We start from the raw sequence: 8,612 nt of genomic DNA, 5'->3' as shown, positions 1-8,612 counted from the left end.
CCCACTCCAGAGGGTGCAACAGTAGGGAAAGCGTTGGATAGCGTAGGGGTAAACATTACTATTCCCACTTCAGAGGGTGCAACAGTAGGGAAAGCGTTGGATAGCGTAGGGGTAAAAATTACTATTCCCACTCCAGAGGGTGCAACAGTAGGGAAAGCGTTGGATAGCGTAGGGGTAAAAATTACTATTCCCACTCCAAGGGGTGCAACAGTAGGGAAAGCGTTGGATAGCGTAGGAGTAAAAATTACTATTCCCACTCCAGAGGGTGCAACAGTAGGGAAAACGTTAGATAGCGTAGGGGTAAAAATTACTATTCCCACTCCAGAGGGTGCAACAGTAGGGAAAGCGTTGGATAGCTTATGGGTAAAAATTACTATTCCCACTCCAGGGGGTGCAACAGTAGGGAAAGCGTTGGATAGCGTAGGAGTAAAAATTACTATTCCCACTCCAGAGGGTGCAACAGTAGGGAAAGCATTGGATAACGTAGGGGTAAAAATTACTAAATGTATTTAGTCATTTATAAAATACCAATATTTATTTAATCATTAATTAAATAATTAATCAATTAAAATGTAATTAATTTACTACATTTTCACTAAAAAATTCCAGTACACACACCTAAAATTATTTAAAAAATTAACATAATTAATTACATAATTATTAATCAATTAACTAATTGAAATTAATTAACTATTATTTAATACACTATTTATATTCATTTAAAACATTAATTAATCTATTATTTTATTATATTTAAATTACTTCCCACCCTACTCCCCTATAAACCCACAACCCGCTACAGAACTATTAATACTAAATTCAACATAAAATACATTATTAACTAATAAAATACTACAAAATATACTACTTTGACTACAAATGCTCATTAAAAACACTAAATTACTTATAATTATTTAAAAAACGATATTTTTGTAAACCATGTTTTTGTAAACGATATTTTTTACAACTATATTAATGTAATCGATATTACTTACCTGTCTGTCGATATTCTGGTCAGACTATATTTTTGTCATCGATATTTCTTCCTCTAGATATTTTTGCAGCGATATTTAGGTAAGTCGATATTTTTGCAACGATATTCCCGTTCTGTACCCCCCAGGAGCCATCTAGAACCAATACCAGGGGTACCCAAGCTGTTGCTGTATCCAAGGCTTGAAGGTAATCCAATTTGGACTCCAACATCACAAACACAGACCTACCATCAAGAGACATCAGGATCCACAAAGTCAGCACGAAGAGTGGCATTGCTACCCTGTTTACCCTCTTCACTACATCATAAAGATACAGAGTTTGTCTCTGACTGCAGCGACTTAACACCTCAAAGCACCCCTGCACCCAAGCCCCACAGCTTGAATCTGAGGAAGGCAATAGTGCCAATGGGGTACTGAGACCCTCAAAAGCTGAGCCCACGTTCGGGTTTTGTCAGACTACTCCCCTGTACTACCTGCAGCCTCTTTCTGCAGAAATCCGCGAGTGACTTTAGCAGCGCTACCCCGCTGGACAAAGTCCCACTGCACATTGATTTTGATTAGGCCAATGGTGACCTAGTGTGCCCGTGACCCTCAAGACCTGAAGCCCCTTTTGGTTCAGCCACACTGCCCCCCACCCCCCCATCCCTGCTGGCAGACTTTATCTAACAGGGCCATTCACTATTGACTTTAATGGAGCACCAGACATGGAAAAGCACGTCTGCAATCAGACGCCCCTGAGGCGACAGAGGGGACCTGTTGATGCTGCCTTGGACCTTGCCCATACTTACCTTAAGCCCAGAAGAACAGTTCTGTAAGTTGTTGACAAGCGACCATATGCAGTATATGTTTCTTTCTCATAGGGTAACATTAACATTATAAAGCTACAAATACAAGTATTTTTCTTTGTACACAGAAAGTGATAACTAGCAAAGTACTTACCCAATTATGAGGCTTCTGGTGTCTAAATTCATATAGAAATCTGGGTTATTTTTATAAATTGGTGTTGGATTTCTTTATTGAGTGTGTGTCTCTCTTACTGACTGTGTGTTTAATTAATGCTTAACACAATCATATGATAACCCTAGGCTGCTAGCCCACACTAGCACAAAATAGGGTTGCCCGGACTTTCTACACTGCGTACCTCATGTTGGCACACTTTATAGAGAGCCAGCTTCCTACACACCTCATGATTCCATACCCTGAAGATGCTGAGGAAGATTTTCGAATGTTTCCCCAATCACGCACGTCCTGGTCACAAGCAAGCAGGACTTTGGGAACACCCTCTAAGCCAGGATCAACATACATCTCAAGAGAAGGCTACAGACATTCAGAACTCTGTGGCCAAAATCCCACTCAACCTTCCATGCTGCACTCGGATCACACCACACCTGAAGGAGTTCCACTGGCTCCCCATATACATACGGCACAATCAGAACTCCTGAACCACATTCCAGGCACTACATAAGACTGACCCGACATACCTCAACATTCGCCTCTGCTTTCACGATTCTTCCAGAGATCTCTGTTCATCCAGGCTCCTCCTTGCATACATCCTACATCCACCGCAGCGCCATTTGGCCGTTTGAGTGGAGAGAGCAGGTGAAGGGGAAAGTACAGAGGCATTGACCGGGGTGGTTTTCTAAGTGACGCTCGAGTCCTGAACTCCAGGAGGGGTCTGCTCATACTTAAGTGGCCCTGACGCATTCGTGCAGCGGTTTTCACCGGCCTGCCATACTCGGTGCTCCTTGCTTCACCAGACACGGACTAATCAGCTGCACACTGTGCTAGTTTTAACTGCCGCCGCATTTGAATTTTAAACCGTTGTTGTCTATATTGCACATTGCCCGTTTTTAGCCACTACGATTGTTGTTAAACAAATTGTTAATTTTAGAAGTTTTATCCACATTGCACTGACCTCTTGCTTCCGCTGCTCTCCGGTCCGCCGCGGCACCATTTGGCCGTTTGAGTGGAGAGAGCAGGTGAAGGGAAGAGTGCCCAGGAATCAACAGCCACTATAATGGGGTGGTTTTCCGAGTGATGCTCTAGTCCTGAACTCCAGGAGGGGCCTGCTCATACTTAAGTGGCCCTGACGTGTTCGCACAGCAGACGCACACAGCGGGCGCGCCGCTGGTGCACCGAAAGCGTGCCAATCCGTCCGTGCACAGGCTGCGCAAAGCGCCAGCCATGCTGCCGGTTTTAGGCGAGCCCCCTAACATGCATACATACTCTCTGTAGAGTTTGTTAGCCCTGTCTACCCCCAGACTGCGCTGTGCGGGCCCAAGCTTTAATTGCTGTAGCAGCACTCAGCCTTGGAAATGCCACATCTGCAACTTAGTGTTCCTTAACCCAAAATTGAAATCAATATGGACTCCCTCCAAGGTTCAGTCAAGGCTTCAATGTGCGCTTATTATTGCACGCTCGCTCATCAAACATAAGTTTGAATCCTTCCAGTTTGCTGAAGAGCAGGGCCTGTATATCCTGTTCGTGGTAGAAACCTGGGCAGATGAAGCTTCAGAGCCTGATCTGGTGGTAGCCATTCCACCTGTACAACTGTTTTTAGTGGTCACAATGGAAAATTGGACCGTTTGCGACTGCTAAAATGGGTAATAGCATGTACCCGCCCTATTTTGCGAGTTGGTAACTTGTTACTGACTCGGATAATAGGTTTTGCGAGTCCCTATTTGGAAGGAGCATGACAAGGGCATTCCTTCCTAACAGCGAGTCACAGGGGGATGTAAGATTATCTTGCAACCACAGATGCGGTCGAAAAAAATTGTATTCACTACAACGGGTGGTAAGCCAGTCGCAAACGGGGGACCCCTTTCCCTTTGTGATTGGCAGACAAAATGTTTTGAAGTGCAGGCAGAGAAATTTTTCTTTTTTTTTTCAAATACATCCCGTTTTCTTTTGAGGAACTGGACGGCGTCTTTAGAGCACCAGTAGATGAATGTCCCTTACTTGATTTGGGTTATGGTAGAGTCACTGGACAGCTAAAAGAATGTTTAAGAAAACGCCACATGGGAAGGAGATTCTGTTATTGGCACTGCCCCCTCTCTGCAAAATGTGAAAGAATTTCCTAGGTATGTAGCGGGGCAGAGGAGTTTGAAAATCTTGGGCCTGTGTTCTAAGAGTAAATTTCTCATGTTTGGTATGATCCTGCTTACAGAGGCACAGCCATACTGCACACATGCTATAATTTGAAGTCCAGGCAGGACAGTGTTTGTGGTATATGAGATGGTCAAGAACACTGTGACATGCTGCAGTGCTTAATGTGTAAAAGAATAAGTGCTGGTGGGCAAAGCTTATTTCAGAAGAATGCAGATGGCGCTATTGAAGATTGATGTGCCTAATACCAAGGCTGATTAGTCTTTATTCCACTTCATGCCTCTTCAATTGACAACCAGGCACTCCCTGCCTCTTAATCTCACTCGTGTAAAGTATTTTTCATGCCTGATTTCTAAATTTGTCACTGATTCTCCATCTTTCTCTTCCTACTTCTTCACCCCTTTGTATATTTTTCTCTTACACTGGCTTAAAATCTGTTCAGGAACAAGTTCTGGTCCCTGAAAATTGGGTTCTGTTGGACCCCCCAGGCAACCCCCATCTCAAATTCAAGGCTCGAGAACACATGATTATCACTTTCAGGTGACATAAAGTCATATCTGCAGCTGATGCAGACACTTTCTAAAGAAATTGGTATATTGGTTGATGGGGAGGGGTTTGCAAACCCCATTCATGCATCAACCACAATCTGAACTACAAAAGTCACTAAATTAAGCTGTGCTTAAGCCTCTGATTGCTTGGCACAAAAGTCTCAGTTGGCTTAACTTAGAGGCAATGTGAAAGTATTGAGTGCAACACACAAACAGTGATAAAGTGAAAACATGACACAAGAAAAATCTCAAAGAGAGAAGGGATGGATGAAAGAAGAGCGATTGTGCAAGGAGGAGAAGGGAGTCGGGCTGCTTTCAGCATTTCGCCAGGGTTGCTTTGGTTCCCCAGCCCGGCCTTTAGAACCTCTGATGGATGCAGGATGGAAGAAAGAGCATAACACCTAAAGTAACTGTCCGGCAAAGCTAGATTTTAACTAATACAATGTAATTATTTTTACAGAACTTGTCAAAACGCAACAATTCATAGTAAGATAAAACTTGAATGCACATTAAGACATATTAGAAGTAAGATAATGTAGTAACTTACAGAGTTTTATGACTTGAAATAGTGCTCGACTGAAGAAAGTGTTGTGTATAGTAGTTTCTATGGAACCTAGAAAGTACCTGCGGTGTTTGATTTGATGACTCATGGGAATCATGCTGCATATGTTTGCAGAAACCTAGGTTAGATAGCAAGATAAATGAGAACCTGGAATGGGCTCAGGCAGATAAATTATACATGGCCATGGAAAGAAACTCACAGCAGAATTGGAGGAAACTGCTTTAAATGCTGCTACAATCAAAAGTGTACCATGGAAATGGGGAATTATCAGGTGGGAAACTTATTCTTAGTGGACAATGCAGACTAAGTACTAGGAGCCACAGGCTGAACAGTTAATGATGTATTTTTGCTGATGGGTGCGAGGAATGCATAGGCACAGAATTACAAAACATTTCCGCTGGGTTGGTGTCACAAAAGTGACACAAAAGTCTAAAATGTTTTATTTGGCTTTAGTTTCCAGGACAAATCTTGGTTTGCACCGGAAAGTTGCCTCAAAGTAACACAAAGAAGTGTAAAGTGCTCCCACCCTCCATGGTTTTTGATACAATAGTAGGCAGGGCGTTGCATCAAAAAAACTAATGCCACCTTGAAGCAGGTGCAAATAGAAGAAATACCTTTATTTTTCCTAACTTTTCCTACTTTCATGTGTGCTACAATGTACAGCATACATTTCAAGTGGACATTTGTTTTTTAAGTTAGTCTAAGCATAGTATTGTTTACAGGAAGGCTGCCCTCCAAGTACAAGAACTATGTTTGACATAACGCAGTCAGCTTTGCAATATGGGGGAAACGTGTGTGCATGGTGCTAGGCAGCCAGATCATGCTCCAGTACTTGTGAGAGAGCAGGTTGGTGCCATATCTCCTCAGATGAGGTTTCCCTGCTCTCTTCCTCTCCAGCAATGCACCACAGCCTCTTTGTATGATGCAGTGCCTTGTTGGACCCTTTTGTAAAACTGGGCTCGAGCCTTGCCTTGGTGCTGGTTAACCATGGGTCCATAAAAGCAGAATATCTCTGAATGTTTTAGGTTAGGGGACCCCCTAGACTTGCACACAAAGGTTTTGGTGAATTTTACTAGAATATTAAAAGGTCTACTATACTGAGACCTCAACTGTGAGACTCAGTATGTATTCTTGCATATAGTAATTAGGATGTTGTGACCAGTGGAGCATACCTTTGTAAAGATTTTGTTTGAAACAAATAGTTTTATGAGTTGTTTAAATCCCAGAGGACAGTTATAGCCATAAATACAGCACTTGACGCTTCACTGATGCCAAAATGGTTGCTGCTCTGGCAGTACTGAAAAAGCATTGCAAGATTTGCAAATTGGATGCTAGTTAAATCTAAGGAGGCTGCACATTTGAATTATTTTTGCCGTGCCGGACACCTTCCGCTGCACTTTAGAGGTGCCACTGAACATGTAAACTCTAGAAATCATGACATGTATCAATGCAGAGGTGATCTGCATTGAGAGCACACTTGAAAAGCAGAACCTGATGCCAACACAAGTGAAACATTCTGGAGCAGTTGGTCCATCTGCAGTGCCACTGGGGTGCAGACACACTCAAGGATGACAGAAATCTGTAAATACCACCAAAAATAGCACAGTCGTCAAATTCAAATCCAAGTGACTTTCAGGTTGTGTATGATCTGTGGTTTAAACTCAGATCTGCAGTTGTTCAATACAGCTGCGGCTGGCACAGATAATCGCGATGAGGCGGTGGAGCAGGACGCAGCAGGGGGGTAAGTCGACAGACAACGGAATCAGTATTATTTTTTTTTTTAATTATACCTATGTTGACTTCCCCGCTCCCCCCCACCCCGCTGCTGGTTCAATGTATTAAATTCTCTTACAGATTAAGAAAAAAAGTAAATCCACTCCCAATGCAATCGCCCCAATAAGAAATATATGGACTTTTTAATCAATTCTTTTTACTTATTTTGTATTCTTCTTTCTCTAAAACAATTACCAACTTTCCCTGATCACGCATAGAAAAATACATAATCACATTAAATAAGTGTATTATCACTCCTGCATTTACATTTCTTTCACCAAGTTGAGCTTCCTCGTTCTATTCTCATAGAGACGAATCCTTTTTTAATAGATTCACAATTTCCCTTCTGAAAATCACGACATCTAATTTTCATCCATGTTGAAAGTAGATCGAAAAGGATAAATCGTGTAACTTTCACATCGTTTATTCTTTTGAATGCTCTGTCTTTCGGACATTATTTGTTTACAATATTGACTAAAAGTATATATTAGATTTAAAACATTTTGATGGTTTATCATTGAAAATGTAAAAGCACCGTGAAGCAGTTAAGTTACAGAATCCAAGCCTATGCGAAGCAAAACAAGAATATTTACATTTTAGCGAAAAAACACCACCTTTTATTTAATATTGTCTGTTATTATTTTACATGGTGCCCCTCATTGTCCCACATAGTTTGAAAGTGAAACTAAAATTAGTAATACACCCCTCTTTAATATAATTGTGGCGCCATCTCTTATTTCACATGATTCCCATCAACATCTGCACACATTCTTTGAGAGTACAACAAAAAAGGAACTAAAACATTAGGAGACTCGCTATTCATCAGATGGAAGACTGGCAGTGCTAGCATTGTATTTAACTCCTTCACTGCGGCGGCTATTCCGCCTCAGTGCTAAGGGGGTGGGGCGGCCGCGCGGCGGGGCCGTGCTGTTCACGGAACCGCTCTGTCGGTTGCGCTGTGCTTATGACGGAGCGGTTCCGTCATGGCCCCGCCCGCTCAATAGAACGCTCAGCGCAGGCGCGGAATTCGCGCCGCGCATGAACGGCGGGCGGGCCATGATGGAACCGCTCCGTCATCAGCACAGCGCCACCGCAGCTGATGACGGAGCGGTTCCGTCATCAGCACTTAAGGGGTTAAAGGCTCCATAAAACCCTACTGGATGTAAGGCCATTACAGACTGAAGTTCAGTTATGCTGGAAGCATCTCAGATGAGCCTGGTGCAGGGTGCATGACACAACAAGGGCAGCTGACAGCTGATGGCAATGCAGACTGCAATCACTCTGCACAGAAGGATGGCTTAAATCTAGACTTTGCAGCAGCAGCCCACCTTCCTATACAGCTTGGCCTATGGGTCTGGTTGACAGTAAGACAATATCATGCAGGCAGAACATTTGTAATGGAGATGTCAATCTCCAGATTGGCTATTATTTCCGGATAGAAGAAGTCAGTGGCAATGTGAATCTTGTGCTGTGGATGATAATGTCCAGCAACCAAGGGTGATCCTAATTTTTGGTGGATTGCATAAAGGTAGCCCGAGCAATTTTAAAATTACCAATTAGGACACTGCACTAGCTTCAAAAGTGCGACTGCAGTGGAAGAGTGGTGTTTCCTCTTTTTGTACTCTGACACTT

This window comes from Lissotriton vulgaris, unplaced genomic scaffold (assembly GCF_964263255.1).
Source record: "Lissotriton vulgaris unplaced genomic scaffold, aLisVul1.2 SCAFFOLD_1588, whole genome shotgun sequence".
NCBI lineage: Eukaryota > Metazoa > Chordata > Amphibia > Caudata > Salamandridae > Lissotriton > Lissotriton vulgaris.
Note: the sequence above shows the minus strand (reverse complement) of the source record.